Source organism: Macaca fascicularis, chromosome 17 (assembly GCF_037993035.2).
Source record: "Macaca fascicularis isolate 582-1 chromosome 17, T2T-MFA8v1.1".
Classification (NCBI taxonomy): Eukaryota; Metazoa; Chordata; class Mammalia; order Primates; family Cercopithecidae; genus Macaca; species Macaca fascicularis.
Genome location: NC_088391.1, coordinates 25,767,414 through 25,785,280, shown reverse-complemented (window position 1 = coordinate 25,785,280; position 17,867 = coordinate 25,767,414). Strand labels below are relative to the sequence as shown.

General features: G+C 40.4%; 1 protein-coding gene across 16 annotated transcripts in view; it reads right to left on the bottom strand.

Annotated features, from left to right (window-relative positions):
* Positions 1-17,867, bottom strand: part of LRCH1 (leucine rich repeats and calponin homology domain containing 1) — a 203,682-nt gene that overhangs the window by 120,512 nt on the left and 65,303 nt on the right. The window lies entirely within an intron of this gene.

Here is a 17,867-nt window from a genome sequence, read left to right as displayed (position 1 = left end):
TGGCTCTATGGGCCACGGGCTAGGGCAGGAAGTCCTAAACCAAAATGTAGTTTTATTTCCACTATAGCACTCTGCCCCAAGTGTTTATTACGCAATTCAATAATGATGACGGCATTCTGCCGATAGCCTGACCAACTGTGTATAATATAGGGACGGAATTTAATTGCTACATTATCACTCACTTTTTAGGAACCAACATGATCCATGCTTTAGAAATCAATATTCTTTTGTTATATTTAGGGTCGCTATCAATTCTCAAAACAACAAAAATATTGTAGGCTAAACTACTATGCTGATTGAGAAGTTAGACTCCTTCCAGAAATAATTCCTTGGGCAATGTCTTTTCCTTAGCCCAAAAATATAAAACAAAGAGTGAACTGTCTACAAAGTGCCTGATTTTCCAGTTTTTAAAGTTCACATTTAGCTAGGGCAGCACCGATAAGAAAGACATTTTTTGTGATGGTGGCTGAATATAGTATATTCCATTGTGGAAACATGAATTTTAAGGCTAAAAATAGTTTATTCATTTCAGAGGATTTCTGCAGTCTTTTTTACAGATCTATTTGGAGCTTTTTGCTGAATTAAAAAGTAATGAAGTTATTCACAATGAAATAGAAACCATTTCATATTACTATTCACCAGAAACTACAACAGAAATAGTTTATCTAAACAATTTAAGGAAATATATTTAACGGGTATATTATTTTCAAACATATTTCCAAAAGACTTAAATGTAGACAAAATGCTTATTTCCTTGAGACTTCTCTTTTTCCTCTCATTTTGATCACACAATTTACACATCTAGAATTCATGAATAACAACTGTTGCTCACATTTTTTTTAAAACAAGGGTTTTCTCAAAAGCTCTGAAAAGAGATACTGTTTATGGAATATATTCAGAAGTCTACCCTCTTCAAGCCTCTTTCATTATGCTTTGAACTTGAAGAGTAAGTAGATTTTCTCTTTTAATTATCAATTGCCTTGCAAACAATTTGAAATATAAATCTGTGAGAAAATCTCCTTTTCTCCCCTGAAGATCAAACTGTGTACTGGTCTCATGCTAAAGTGGACACAAAAATGATGAAAAAATTATCCGGTGTTACCAGTGAGAATTCTCGAGGTCTCCACTATGATTCAACGGGCAGTAACTGTGACCACACAGGCATATGTATGGGACAGAGATATGGCACCAGGCTCAAAAATGCTTCTTAACTAGCAAATGGGGGATTGCCAGTACCACAAATCCTCATGGCCACCAACTATTATTAAGCACTTATTTTGTCCTGTACACATCAAGCATTTCCTATGAATGAAGTCTTTTTTTTTTTTTGAGACAGATTCTCGCTCTGTCACCCAGGCTGGAGTACAGCGGCACAATCTCAGCTCACTGCAACCTCTACCTCCCAGGTTCAAACAATTCTGCTGCCTCAGCCTCCTAAGTAGCTGGGACTACAGGCATGCACCACCATACCCAGCTAATTTTTTGTATTTTTAGTAGAGACAGGGTTTCACCATGTTGGCCAGGACGGTCTCAAACTCCTGACCTCAAGTGATCCACCTGCCCTGGCCTCCCAAAGTGCTGGAATTACAAGTGTGAGCCACCACGCCCAGCCTGAATTTAGTCTTAATTTCATAACAACTTAATGGGAGTATTATTCCCACTTGCAGAAGAGGAAATGGAGACACAGAAAGGTAAAATAATTTGACCTCTAACATAGCTAAAAAGTGGACAAGTCGTGAATGTATTTCGTGCCACACTGATTTGTACATCCAAATTAAAATGGTTAAAATTATAAATCTTATGTATATTTTATCATGATAAAAAATCACTAAAAAATATTATTTAAAAAGAATCAACAGCTAGATCCAAACATAACTCCCTATATCAAACTAAATTCCAGGTAGGTTAAGAATTTAACAGTTAAAAAAAATAAATAAAAATTACTAGAAAAAAAAGTCGAAAAGCTGAGATTCAAACTCAATACTCTAGCTTCAGAGTCCATGCTACGTACTAACGGTCTTCCACAAATTGCTATTTTATGGGTAAAAACTACCCAAAGTGCTATTTTATAGACCTGCCTCATTACCATCAAACTAAGTTTCTTAATAAGTCAATAGTGCTTCATGGCTTGCTGGGAAATATACAATGCATTGAGCATGTCTGGCTGCTGAACATGTGAGGGACAAGTTTGGAAGCCACTTAAAAAGCCTCAAAACTGCAACCAGTTGATTCGTTGTAAAGAGACAGTCACTCTCAACAAGCAATGAGACAGCACGGCAAGTGCGCTGAGAACCTACTTTTGGAGCCTGTAGTTTGAGGGAAACGTCTGCTATGGAAAGGAGGCAGAAAATAATCACACTCGTGTTTTAAGAAACCACATGCATACAGCAGAGAACAAACAAAATTACAGTTTTCCAAAATACCTCAGAGTTGAAAGCTTGCAAAAAGCCTCAAGTCTTTACTGCAGATCTAAAATAGAGTTCAGACAGGAAGGGGTGGGGAGGGGGCAGATCCCAATCTTGAGGTCTCCAGACAAAAAGATTCCCAGATCTAGGGAGCACATATCTCCCTGAAGGCAGAACCAGAAGCAAGCCAGTGTGGGACTGCAAATATCAAAGTGAAAACCAGATCTTCCCCAAAGCCTGCACTTACACAGCAAAGAGTTTGAAAATGCCTCACAAACAGGACTGCCCACCTTGTTTATTTTACTGTCTTTCATACATTAAGTTAATTGGTGTTTTCTCACCATTGTTCTGGATATCAGTTTAACTGCATTTTACAAAGGAAGGAAAGCCAAAATGTACCTCTCCCCATGCATTCAAATCCTCAAGGCTCAGTATAATTTCCATTTAACAAACACTGCAGTCTTTTCCCAGTCCCAGTGTCTTAAGCCACACAAAAGCTTGGCAGAGAGCTGAAAGAGAAACAGAACTGACTGTTTGGTATGGCTCTTATCAAATTGAGGAACTTCAAATAAAAGGTAAAGGTACCTCGGATTCTTAAATAACCAGTCAGGCTAAAATAAGAAGACATATATCTTTAGATGACCCTGATTTGTGAGAGCTTAAGTCTACCATTGCTACATCTAAATAATCAATATCACTCTTTGATTCTCTGAGTTTGCTGAGGAAGTAGTAATAATAAATAGTGATAACCTTCCATCATTTTGGAAGCTAAGATCACAAAGAGAATGCCCATTTTTATAACTTATAATCAACTGTCACAGGAAGGAAGAGAAAAGTATTCTGCCCCATCCATCTGCTGTTCCACCCACTGATTATGCCTCAGGGACCCAAATCCTAGATGAGCTCTGAGACTTTCCATATGGCCATCATCATCAATTTTCAATGAGCATCCATTGCGTGTGTGGCAAGAATATAGCAAAAAAGAAAACTCAAGTCAATCAGTTGCCCTGTGGTTCCAAGAATGAGGTCCATTGACATCAAAATTGTTAGACTCACAAGCCCTAAGGAATCACTCTGTAATTTTCCCTTGCCCAGAATTCTCCCTGAGCCTCATTTTCCTTCCCTGCCTTCAGCTTTCCATTTTCACTTACTTTAATCCTGTTCATTCTTTAAAGACCTTCTGGATTACCGCCCCATGGGAGACCCCTGCTCCAGTCAGCTACAAGAGATGTCTACCTTTTCTAACTCTGTCTGGAGGGTGGACCTGGTTTGGGCTCTTACTCATGTAGCCCGGATATTGTGGTTCATGTCCATTCAAGGTTATGGGCATGAAGGAAGCAAATCTATCAAGTTACTCATAGGAAGTGACATGGGACATAATACCAACCTGCATTGCTGGCTCCTCATTTGTGTTCCTGCTCCTATTCTCCCCCATTTCCCAGTCTTTCTGACCCATTCCCATAGGTTCAGAAACACAGAGTTTCCCCAGCAGCAGAACCACAGAGCCCTCCACAAAGTCTGGAGTTCCACTGAGCACCCATCCCATGGGCCCTGAGGATGCTGGGGCTTGGTGAAGACAGAATCAAAGGCTGAGTTACAAGGGGCTCCAGCCAATGGCTCACTGGCAGTGTTAACCAGCTGTTCTGCAATCATTTTCAAGCCTTTCATGGACTATGCAATTAGAGGTATTCATTGTGCTTATTTTATTTTTGATTGGCACACAAGAACATATAAAGTGCATTTCCATCAGACTACTATGGAAAAGCTAAAAATAAAAATAACAGGTGAGATTTAAAAATAAAAAACAGAAATGGACTACGAACCCTGAGAAGACAATCAGTGTTCTTTGGTACTGTTTATTAACTGCAGAAAGGTGTCTTTTTCCCCCATAGAGGCCTCTGTGCTGGTTTTATCAGTTTACTACTCTGCTCACTGATTTTGCCCCTAGGAAGCCCTGGAACTTTGCCCTTGGGGTTTTCAAATGTTTTCTATAGCTTGCTAGGAACATGGCATTCAAGTTCTTGGGAAAGGCCCTCTGAGATACCTTTATTTAATTTGTGGAGTTCAGGGAGACTTGGTAGACCACCGTCAAATTCAGGATGAACAATATATTAAAAATAATGTTAAAACTTACTATATGGATAAACCAATGGGTACATTCCATGATGTTTAGCAGCCGTAGTAGGGCTGGATGTTTTCTGTTCAGCTACAAGACACGTTTCTATACTGTGAATTTGACCGGTCATAGCGGATTGATGATGCCATAACTCGGGAGTTGGTTCATCCACGATTTGTCCCCACACATTACTGTTTTATATCTCCAAGTAACAGAAGCTGGATACAAAATTCATAGTGCAGCTGAACAGAGCACCCCACATTGCACCAGAGTCCACTCTAACTGTTCCTGTCATGGTCTGAGCCTGCTGGGCCTTGTGTCTTTTTTTTTTTTTTTTTTTTTTTTTGAGACAGAGTCTCGCTCTGTCACCCAGGCTGGAGTGCAGTGGCGTGATATCGGCTCACTGCAACCTCTGCCTCCCAGGTTCAAGCAATTCTCCTGCCTCAGCCTCCTGAGTAGATGGGACTACAGGTGTGCACCACCACACCACGCCTGGCTAATTTTTTTGTACTTTTAGTAGAGACAGGATTTCACCATTATTTGCCAGGCTGAATAGACTGTTAAGGGTCAGGTCTCGAACTCCTGACCTTGTGGTCTGCCCACCTCAGCCTCCCAAAATGCTGGGAGTACAGGCGTGAACCACGGCACCCAGATGGCCTTGTGTCTTATATGTACCTTGTGCATGATTCTCTTCGCATGATCTCATGCAAAGGTCTTGGTTTGTTTTGTTCTTGTCTCCCAATACTCACCAGCCTCATATTCTTCCTGACATCCCCTTCCATCAAGCAGCCCCACATATTTTCATGAGTTAAAGTCATACTTACTGAAGTGTATCTGTATATAGTAGGAATGTAGTATGTCTTCTGAACTGTGCTCCTGTTTTATGATGGTTTTCACTGTTTTTGTTAGCTCTGTGCTTGCAAAGTAGCATCGATTTACAGTGGTTGGTCCCAACTTAATATTTCCCATAAGCCAGACTGCCCCAAAACAGTATTTCCCATTAGCCAGATTATTCTGAATGTATGATTCTGTAGAACATGAGGTTTCCAGGAATATGTATATTGAATTATAACAGAGACACCTGTAATGGTAATACAGGTCATGAAAACTGAGAAAGAGTAGAAAATAATGTGGATGACTCAGAGGAATTACATGGATCCAAAAGTATAAATAAAAAGAAAAGCTTAAAAAGAAGGAAGTCTATTCAGCCCTTCAAACTATGCCATTGTTTTAAGTGACCAACAACCAAGAACCATATCTAGGCAGGCACAGTGTTGCCAGACTCCAGTGGGAAAAGGACCTTGAACCCAGCATCCTTGTTGATCTTTGCCATACGTGTGTGTGCACGCACGCACTAAGGTAGGTGGACCAGGGCTGAGAGGGAGGAAGAAGAGGAGGGAAAGAGCAGGAAAACAGTAGGGCAGGCAGTGACATAATGATACAACAGAGCACTGGACGACGTCCCCAACTCTGCCTCTAGTGAGTTTGCATAATTCATTTAACGTCTCTGTGCCTCATTTTTTTATCCGTCAAATTAAAATCTGGCCATATTTAAAACTCTATGATACTCTAAGTCAAAGGGTTAGAAACAGAACCATTCTTTTGTACTTAGTTCCCAGGAAGATGGGTAATTTAGCTTGTATCACTTTTACATTTACAAATACCAGCATACATAGAATCACACAGATGCTTAAGCCCCAAATGTTATTTACCAAAGTGTGGGCTTAATAACATTTGGGGCTTAAGCATTGTGTGATTATATGTCTATCAAATTTTGTGTATATACATATACTCTAAAACAATGGTCAATTATCTTTCCAATTGATCTACAAAACCAGTAAGATTATTCCTAGTACATCTATGAGTAAATGACAGGACCAAAATGCAAACTTGAGTCCAGCAAATTCCAAATTTCTTTCCATTTCACTATGCTGTCTAAATAAAAGATGTAGGAGACATTTGAAAACACCCAACCATTCCTCAAACAGTAATTTGAGGACTACTCGTAAAGAAATTAAAGGAAATTAACACTACCTGGTGTTCATCTCATTTATAACAAAACAGGAAGTCAGGATATTATGAACCTTTTCATTTTGCTGTGTTTTTAAAAAATCTTGCATAAACCTATTGATAAGGATGGTTAGTGAAAGAAAACAAAGAAAATATCAATGGTTATGTATTTGATATATCACCGTATGCCCTCTTCCTGTCTGGTCCTTAATTTAAAAGTAGAAGAGCAACAAAATTTCAGCAAAAATTGTATTATGCTACCGATGGTCATTAGTAGTGTAATACAACCAAAGGACTTGCTTTGGAAACAGCCATTACCACCCACCTTTGCACAAGAAAAGTGCTAAAACTGATCTGATGAAAATCAAGTCTAATATTGCATATTTTGCATATGTCATTACCAAGATTCCCAGGCTTAAAATCTAATTAAAAAGAAACATAAAAACATAAAGGAAGTGATTTCACACCACAACTCCTTATATAGCACAAAATACTGCTGAATTAAGACCCATACATTAAGTACAATGGAAGATACAAAAATACCATAGTCTGAGTGGCTTAAACAACAAACATCTGGCTGTGTACAGTGGCTCACACCTGTAATCCCAGCACTTTAGGAGGCCCAAGGTGGGTGGTCACTTGATTCCAGGAGTTTGAAACCAACCTAGGCAACATGGGGAGACCCCCTTCTCTACAAAAAATACAAAAATAAGCTGGGTGTGGTGGCGCAGGCCTGCGGTCCCAGCTACTTGGGAGGTTGAGGTGGGGGAATTACCTGAGTCCAGGAGGCAGAGGTTGCAGTTACCTGAGATCACGACACTTTGCTCCAGCCCAGGCAACAGAGAGAGACCCTATCTCAAAACAAACAAACAAACAAACAAAAAAGACCAAAAACAAAAACAAAAAAAAAACCCACACATTTATTTCTCATAGTTCTGGAGGCTGAGGAGTGCAGGCTCAAGGAACAAGCAGATTCTGTGTCTGGTGAGGACTCCACTTTCTGTTTCACAGATGTTTTCTCACTGTGTCCTCATATGGTAGAAGGGGAAAGGAGCTCTCTGGGGTCTCCTTTATAAAGACATCCCATTCATGTGGGCTCCACCCTCATGACCTAATCACCTCCCAAAGGCCTCATCCCCTAATACCATTGCCATGGGGGCCAGGATTTCAACATATGAATTGGGGTAGGGGGACACAAACAGTCCATAGTATTGTTCTAAGCCACTGTTTTGGGGTGACCTGTTCCACGGCAACAGATAGGTGGAGTACAGAAGTATGCAGAAGATATTAGAAGAGTATGGAAAAGAGCACTGCCAACACGGACCGAGGGAGCTGGGAAAGAAGTAAACACTTAAGCTACCCCTCAACATGCCAACAGGGCGCCACTAGGCACTTGGGCAAGAAAGGGGGTTAAGAATCCAAACAGATAAAATGGCACAGCTGTAAATGTACATAGGTAGGTATGGTTAACACTCAGCCTAGAGTAGGGATAATGGCGGAAGTAGGCTGAATAGACTGTTAAGGGTCTCTGTAAATAGAACCCGGAGGCTATAGGCTACTGAGGGTTTTTAAGAAAGTTAACAGGAAGAATCTCAATGGAAGGAAGATTACTGATTACAGTAAATCTGCCTAATACAAAATTTCACTCCACAAGTAAATGTTATTGTAACAAAGGCTAAAATGTATTTTGAAAAAGTAGCTAACATATTTGGAGTTGGTGGATTAAGCTCACAATATAGAGATTTTCTCAAGGTGTTAATATGGCTTTTCTTTTTGCTTCATCCTTACTAAAGCAGATTGTGTTACCAGTATAAACAGCTGAATTCTAACTGTGCAAGGAGACTCCCCTATCCCACCTGCCCAGTCTTCCCCTCATCTCAGGACATTTTTTTTTTTTTTTTTTTTGAGATGGAGTCTCGCTCTGTCGCCCAGGCTGGAGTGCAGTGGGCGGGATCTCGGCTCACTGCAAGCTCCGCCTCCCGGGTTTACGCCATTCTCCTGCCTAAGCCTCCCGAGTAGCTGGGACTACAGGCGCCCGCCACCTCGCCCGGCTAGTTTTTTGTATTTTTTAGTAGAGACGGGGTTTCACCGGGTTAGCCAGGATGGTCTCGATCTCCTGACCTCGTGATCTGCCCGCCTCGGCCTCCCAAAGTGCTGGGATTACAGGCTTGAGCCACCAGGCCCGGCCTCAGGACATTTTTAAAACAAAAATCCTCCATGCTTCACTGATAGCCTGTAAGACTTTTCAACTCTGTGGATCCCCTAAAATTCTCAGCAAGCTCAAACCACCATTTTAAGAGGCATTCATGTTCTCTCACCAATAAAAAATGAAAGAGCATTCCCTGAAAATGGAATGCAATAGCCCAGTCTTAATGAGTAGGGATGGGTTAGGAAATAAGAGAAACTGAGGACTGCCAAAGTGCTGCCATTCTGAAACGAAGTTAAGTGGGCCCTGGCCGATTCCCAAAGTGCTTTCCTTAATAAGGCATGGAACACTTCCCTACTCAAATCCACATCAGTCAAATCAAACACCAGAGAACAAAACAAATGAAGGAAGCTTTTATAATGGAGTGTTCTATTTTGTCCACAAACTTTATAATCTAATATAAATTCAGTCTTGCAGAAAATTTATTGCAACTTTAAAACAGAGCCTGGATGCAGTGGCTCACACCCGTAATCCCAGGACTTTGGGAGGCTGAGGCAGGAGGATCACTTAAGGCCAGGAGTTCAAGACCAGCCTGGGAAATATATAGAGACCTCATCTCTACAAAAAAGAGAAAGATTGGCTGGGTGTGGTGGCGTGTGCCTATACTTCTAGCTGCTCAGGAGGCTGAGGCAGGAGGATCAATTAAGCCCAGGTGCAGTGAGCTATAACTGCACCACTGTACTCCAGCCTAGGTGACAGAGTGAGACTCTGCCTCTAACAATAAATACATAATAAAAAACAGAGATAGGGTACACAAATTATTCTTTGAGTCAAGAAAAGAGAGTGAGGCAGCAGTGGTGGAACAAATGATCAGATTGGCACAATTCCTAAGGAAAGGTGACAGATTTAAACGTATCCCTAAAGGAAGAGGTTGACTCTGAACAAACAAAAAAAGCACCAAAAAGCGACCCTCCAAGGATGAGTAGACTTTATAAAGGAAGCTAGAGACTGGCCACTTTGCCTTACTGGTACTAAAAAATCTAACATTTTATAGACGTTTTATTTAAGACTCTTAAATTAATCATATTTGTGGCTTTCCTTATCCTGCAAAATATTTACTTTCTCCCCATTACAATCCTTTTATTAAATATTTGTCTTTCCCCACCATTACCATCTCTATGCCAAAGACCCTACTCAGTCTACACATTCTAATAACCACAAGCATTATCTTGCACCAAGATTGTGCATTATTATTATCATTAAATAAAAAATTGCTCCCAAGATGAGGCAGGATTGCACTAAACACACCAGATGATAGGTCCCCAGCTCATATGGAAGCTACAGCCCATCACCAGCTGCTCTCAGTGGAAGGATAATGTAAAGCTCAGCCTGAAACCACTTGCCCAATTATAGTGCATGCAAATGACAGACTGGCATCTTTTAACTACACTAAAAGCTTCCAGCCCAGCTTACTCTGGGACATGTGCCAGTGGGATGAGCTATTACACTGCGGGTCTCTCCCCAAATGCTATTTTCCCAAAAGGCTTCAGCTCACTAAGCTCTGAGCAGTACGACGCAGCAGCAAAGCTGCTCTACTGAAATTACTAATTTCAAACTCTTTAAAGAAGCTGAAGCAAAAAGGTAAAATGTTCTAAATGGAAAAGCCAACTTTATCACAGTGCTCCTAACTGTTGCTGGAAAATCCTGAGGGCTGTCAGGTTGTTTGAATTAGCAAGTATATTTTCTTAGCTTTAATTCTTAGTAAAAATTATTTTCAATACATAAACTAGCCCCCAAAAAATAGAATTTCTTTTTTCCTGTCACAGGTTCTCAGTTCCTTAGCAGGTCCCCTTGAATTTATTTAAAAAGCAGCATTATTTGAGTGGTGTTAGTTGTACTAAAATAGTGGTACTAGTTTAGGACTGAACTTTCACGGAAGCAGAAAAGAGTGAGGAAGCTTTACTGACACTGGAAATACAAACCACTTGCAAGGGTTCTGAAAGTTAATGCCTGCTTCTAGAGACACTCAGGATTTGCACTGATTTTTAATGAGCTTCTACAGGCAATACACTTGCAGATGCTTGACTGTTAGGAAAGATGCAAATTACACCCACCCAAGCTGAAGTGAATTAAAATCTATTTAATAGTGGAGACTGAACAACGATAGATTGTGTCTTATTTCCTTTGCGGGGTTCCAGTGTCACTAAGTTAATGGTATACTCTATTAACCAGGCAGGTGGTTGGCCAACTGGAATTCAACACAGAATATACAGGATACCTTGCCTCGGGGGGAAAAAAAAAACCATAGAAATTAGTGGGCTTATTTGGATAAGTGCTTTATTATACAAATGTATTATCACAAGGCTTCTTTAAATAGCAATTCCTCTTGGCACATTCCATTTATTCCAGTCTATTCGAGACTGATTTACACACAATCTTACATAAACATTTCTATTACATAAGGAAGAATAATGTAATGTTTGTTTTATGTTTGGAGTCCAGTGTCTGGAACACAGACATAATAAGCCTGTGTCTTATCCATCTTTTAAATCCCTAGCATTTAAGAGTACAGAGAAAGGACTAGATAAACGTCTGCAGGATTAAGAGATGAAAGCAAACGTCTCAAAACAACACCTCCTCCCACTTGATGACTATTCTTTTTTGTTATAATACAATATACAAAAAATAACAACTGCCTTAAAAATTATTTTGGCTGATTACAACGAAGCTACTAACTCTCTTATTATACTGCGCTTTATATAATTGTATAATATCCAGGGTATTACAAAGTGAAATTTCCTCAGTTGCAAACGCTGTAAAAGTCTGGTGTAAGATTTTCTTTTAAGAAATCTAGTTAGAGCAATGGCAAACAAGCAATGCAGAACCCCTTCCTGACTCACCTAGACTTTATCAAAGCTTTCCAACTAATGCCTTTCCCCAATCTCTCCCCTTTTCTAAGGCCACTACAATTAACTCATTAAGATACAAATGGAAGCCTGTCACTCTCCTGCTCAATAACCTTTTATTGTTTCCTGCTGTCCCAGACTGAAATCTCAACTTGATTATATAGCATTCAAGCACCCTGCACTCAGAACTGAGCTCTAGCAAGTCAGCTGTATTTCCATTCATTTGACAAATGTGCATGGCATTTCCTACCAGACTCGAGGGTTAAGGCACCATTCCTGCCCTTAGGCCACTCACAGCTAAGTGGGAAAGATGGATGTACGAACAGACACAGAAAATACACTGTGGTACCTGCAACACACCTTCCACATGCTGGCAAAAGGCATTTTGCAGGCAGAGAAACATCTGATTCACTGTATTGACATGATACTGGCAGAACCCATGTTAGAGAGCGAGAGAAATATGAAAGTATCAAAAAACGTGCTCATACACATCCCTACTTTGGGACCCCAAACATCTTGGTTCCAAGGCATAAAACATGAAAAGTAGGGTCTTCTGGGAGGAGGTCAGGTGTGAGCAAGGAAAAGGACTAAGGCCCAGTCCCTATCTAAGAGCCAACGATGACACCCAAAACAATAGCTTAAACACAGTCAGACCCACTGAATTAGATTACATCTCTTACATAACCCAAGGAAGGTAATAATGTCCCCCAAAACATTTCAGCATGTGATATAAAGGAGTTAACTATCTTTAGTCAATGATTTACTCAATGTCTCTGTAAAATGAGAAAAGCTATGTTAACTTAGTACAGTCATACCAAAATTCAAATTAAATGCGAAGCATGGGAATGTCCTACTGGAAAAGCAAAATTATCCACATATAGTTAGGCCAATAGCAAGTCCCCATGGACTTCAGTTATAGAACTCAACATTGCTTCAGAAAAATGTGGCAGATCATAGCCAGGGCCCTTCTGAACTGCATGGCTCCCGTTCTGATTAATGACCTAAACAAAAGTTTTGCAATAATTAAAACACCCTCTCCCTTGAACCCCGCAATGTTTCTAGTGGAGAATACTACAGACTTTCATTTTACTCTATACTTTTCATTTTTTTGGTGAATAATTGAACATAAATGCACACACTGTGGAACAGTGGACATAGCATGTCCTCATTAGCATAAAAACAGGAAGAAAATAATATGCTTTTTTTTTCTGAGACAGGGTCTCACTGTCACCTAGGCTGGAGTTCAGCGGCACAATCTCAGCTGACTACTACCTCCAGCTCCTGGGCTCCAGTGATCCTCCCACCTCAGCCTCACAAGTAGCTGGGGCTACAGAATAACATGCTTTTGTATTTGTAGTACACAGAAGGATAAGCAAGAAACTGGTAACGCTGGTTGCCTGGGGAGACGTGAACTGGGTAGCTGGGGATAGGCCTGGGAAGCAGTTTGGACTCTATACCTTTTCATACTTGCCAAATTTGGAAACATGTAAATGTATTACTGAGTCCAAATATTTTAACAATCAATTACAGATACTAGAATTACATTATCTCCATTCATAATTTAAATTAGTGCTGAACCAAAAGGAAATTAAATGTACCCTTTCCACTGAGCATGTATTTGATCCAAATATTGAAAGAAATAAAATGTAAAATGCAATTCTACATTTTGGGAAATGAGTTACTGGTAGTAATACAAGGACTGAGAAGGTGGGTATAGAATTGAGGACATGCTTCAACATAAGGAGCTATTTTAGCTAAAATTCTAAACACATGAAATCTACCCGGCTCACAATTTACTCCATCTTCCAAAAAACAACAAAGAAACAGTAGTAATCAAAGTAATGCAAGTCCAACAGCCCCTTCAACCAAGTGTTCACCTTCCCTTCTGATTTCAAACACAGAGCTTCATATGTGATTTCTTTCTAAGCATATGATTACCCTGACAATGATTTCTGTAATGAAGTATCTTCTCTTTATAAACTGCTACCATCTCTCTTTGCCTCTGTCCTGCATTCTGGCCCTCATTTTGAGACTATTTTACTGAATAATTCACTCCTTCATGGATTTCGTGAAAACTCTTCGTCACTGCTTTAAACCTACCTTCTTCAACTAACAGAAATCAGAAGAAAAATTTTTAAATAAGAACATTAGGCCAGGTGCGGTGGCTCACACTTGTAGTCCCAGCACTTTGGGAGGCCAAGGCAGGTGGATCACTTGAGGCCAAGAGTTCGAGACCAGCCTGGCCAACATGGTGAAACCCCATCTCTACTAAAAACACAAAAATTAGCCAGGTGTAGTGGCGGGTACCTGTAGTCCCAGTTACTCAGGGAGGCTGAAGCACGAGAATCACTTGAACCCATGAGGCAGAGGTTGCAGTGAGCTGAGATCGTGCCACTGCACTCCAGCCTGGGTGACAGAGCAAGACTCTAGTCTCAAAAACCAAAAAAAAAAAAAAAAAGAAAAGAAAAAAGAACTTTGGATATGAAGTTAGTCTGAAGTTCCCAAGAATCGGACAGGATTTTTCTAAAAATATTTGTAAACGTTGCCACCATTGCTATAAAAGTTATTTCAACCTAAGAGGAATTCCCCTCCACTGCTTTCCCATAACAAACCCACATGGGGAAAACACAACTGAGGAAAGACAGAGCAGTAGCAAGGTTCCAAGTGACTACTAATAGAATTCAACTCCGAGCCTCCAGGGGCAAAACTCAAAAAGAAAACCCAAGTAGTGAGAAAAACAGCTACAAAAAAAAAAACAAACAAACAAACAAACAAAAAAAACTCTACAAGTTCCTCCGAGTACACTAAGTTTTGTAGTGATGGAAGTTGCTCTGTTTTATCTTTAACTTAGGCCTTAAAGAAATGCCCATTGACAGCCTTCATTGGAGGAATACACTGTAATGTAACATCCAATTCTCAACATCATTTTCTAGGTAATGCAGAAGAATTCTATAAATGAAGAAGGTTCTGTATTTATAAAGTTTTTTGCAGCCACTATTGAGGGAAAAATACCAATGCAAAATTCAGTGCAAGACAGCAGAGAAGACAAATTTTTCTACACACCAGGGTTAACTTAAAATTAAAGTAGCTATACTTTCATAAACAGTTATGCCTCACACAACAAAGTCTCCACTAATGATGGACCACGTATGCAGTGGTGGTCGCGTAAATGAAGCTACCCTAAACAGGTGTACCAGTTTTACTTTTTATGCCTTAGTTTTACTGTACCTTTTCTATGTCTAGATATGCTTACATACACAAATACTTACCATTTTTGTCAGGTAACGGGTACTGTCAGGTTAGGAGGAGAGGAAAATTGCCTACAATATGCAGTATGGTAACATGCTGTGTGGGTTTGTAGACCAGGAGCAATAGGTTACAGCATATACCCTAGGTGCGCAGTAGGCCATGCCATCTAGGTTTATGTAAGTCGCTCGATGATGTTCACACAACAATTCAATGGCCTAAGGATGCATTTCTCAGAATGTATGCCTGTCGTTAAGTGACATGTGACTGTATAACTTGTAGAACACACTAAGGGTATCATTATCAGGGTATACAGCTTATTGAAGATAGGGGCTGTATCTTACTTATCTCACTGTCCTAGTATCTAGTAATACCTGGTGCTCAGCAAATTCTCAAAATTATTTATTGAATGAATGAACAAATGAACAAAAGCAAAATGAGGAAATGGCCACCCTATTATGAGAAAAAAAAAATCTTTTGGGGCCTATCCTGTATGAGAGCTTCTACTGTCCTTCAGGAACATTCTTAAAAATTCTGAGAGGAGTTTTCTCATTCTCTAAGAAGACTCTGAGTAAATACGTTTGAGTCAGATCACTTCACTGCCACACAGAGATTGGATCTGTATCTTTCAAAGACAAGGGTTAGGCAAGGACCAACGACATCCAAATTCCCTCTAGCGAAGAAAATGATGAGGCCTTCAAGGGACCTGCAGTTGAGACGAGCCCCTGCAAGGACCTTGTTCATGGTTACAAGGCAGGGACCCGGTATCTTAGCCTTCCTGGGGGAGCAAATAGGAATGTGCAGCTCACACGACCCTTGATGATCTCCTGCTTCAGATATTCAGGCACCAATTTAAAAAACACTGTTGGAAGGGACCACACAGATGTGCCGATATCCTTATTTTACAAAAGGAAAAGGAGAGATTTAGACAAATGAAGTGACTTGCCCACACAGCGAGTCAGTAACTGGTCCAGGATGACAACCAAGTTTTCCTGGCCCCTGATCCAAAGTTGTGTCTAACTCACACTCCTCCGCTCCTCTGCCTGAAATGAAGGGCTGACTCCAGGGCTATTCCCATCCAAAGCATCCAAGTATAAACAACCAAAATCACATCTTCAGACCTGACACAGGCTGTCTGACAGTTTTGAGCACTGTCTTATGCCATCTCTAAAAGGCACATAGAGAAAAATGCTTCAGATCAGTTGCCTTCATGCAGAAATAAGACATTCATTCTGGGGTGTGTTTTACCAATGATCGTTTACTCCTGTTTTTTAACACAATACTATTTAAAGTTCTCCGGGAAGAATTTGGAAGTAAGTGACTCAAGACATTACACTTTCATTTTCAGAAACTCTAAATAATAAACATCAGCCTCCACTGCCACCAGGAACTTGTATCTCACTGTGCTGTCAGGCTTATGATCAAGGACTGGGTTGGGGGTGCTGTCAGGTTAAGGGGAGAGGAAAAGTCATCTGTCAGACAAAGGTTCTGTTTGAGCTTATTTTGATAGCAAATAAATTATTTTTATGGCGCCGTAGCATAAAAGTCTAGTTTACGGGGCTCTGTTTCTGGTTTTTGCCATTTACTTTCAAGTTTTATTTTAGAAGTTGGTCTTGTGCCCAGGGAAACTCATCTGGGAAGAGAAAGTACTGACTTCAGGGCACAGGTCTTGTATTGTTCCAATTCACTAAATAAAGCCATTTTTCTTATCTGTGAAACTTAAACCCACTCCAGGATATTTTTCTTTTCCCAGTACACAGTTCAGCTGCCAAATGCATTACTGCATCATAATTCTAAGTCCCGTGTTTACATTTCTAAGGAACAATGTTTAATTACTCTAGAAGCAAAATATAAGGGAGCTACTCAAATTGTTAACAAATCATAACCACAAGAGCTGCCTTGTACAGGGGTACAAACGGAGAGGAAAGGCAGTAAAGGGACAAGGGCCTACACGACATCTGGTGGCTTCTCTTCCCCCAACACTCAAAGCATACTGCTTCCTGGGAAATCTTTCCATCAAACTATTCATAATGATAACTCATTTTTAAGACCATCCACACAGAGTAGCACAGTTGGGCACGTCTGTACATGTCAGAAATATGGGGAGATAATACAACTGAACAATATCCAATCTTGGGGACAAAAACATTATGAAAACACTTGTGCTGAAAACCCTTTTTAGTCTTGGGAAACAAGACGAAAGCAGGTCCCAATGCAGATCCATCATGAATATCTTGATGAGGGAATAGAAGGGAGCTTGAAGCTGGGTTTCAAAAAAGCAAAAATTGCTAGAGTTGCATCTTATGCCACTTAACCACGTGATATGGTTTGGAGGTTTTTTTCCCCCTCCAAAGCTCATGTTGAAATGTGACCTCCAATGTTGGAGGTGAGGCCTAGTGGGAGGCGTTTGGGTCACTGGACGGATCCCTCACGAATGGCTTGGTGCTGTCCTTGCCATAGCAAGTGAGTTCCTACTCTATGAGTTCACATAAGAGCTGGTTGGTTAAAAGAGCATGCCCCCTCCTCCCTTGCTCTCTCTTGCTCCCTCTTTCGCCATGTGTCTTGTCTGCTCCCCCTTAGCCTTCTGCCTTGATTACAAGGTTCCTGAGGCCTCACAAGCAGCAGAACAGATGCTGGTGCCATGCTTGTACAGCCTGCAGAACCATGAGCCAATAAAACCTCTTTTCTTTATAAACTACCCAGTCTCCAGTATCCCTTTATTGCAACACAGAACAGACTAACACGTGATGAAATAAACGTTTTTAAGAATAAGACTAAATTGTCAGCAGTAATAACTCAGATTCATTGTTACCTACCTAATTAATTCATCAGTGAGGACAAAGACCCAGTGATAGCCCTGAAAAAGAAGAGCATCTTCCTAACAAAATGTATAAATAAGGTAGGGTGGCCATGGAATGAGCTCAGAGTCCCAGCTGCCAAAATGTCAGATAGTAATTCTGAAATGGTTTTCTACATTATAATACAATTCCAACAGGATTTTCTGAGTCACTGCCTCTTCTCATGGGACAAAATGTTTT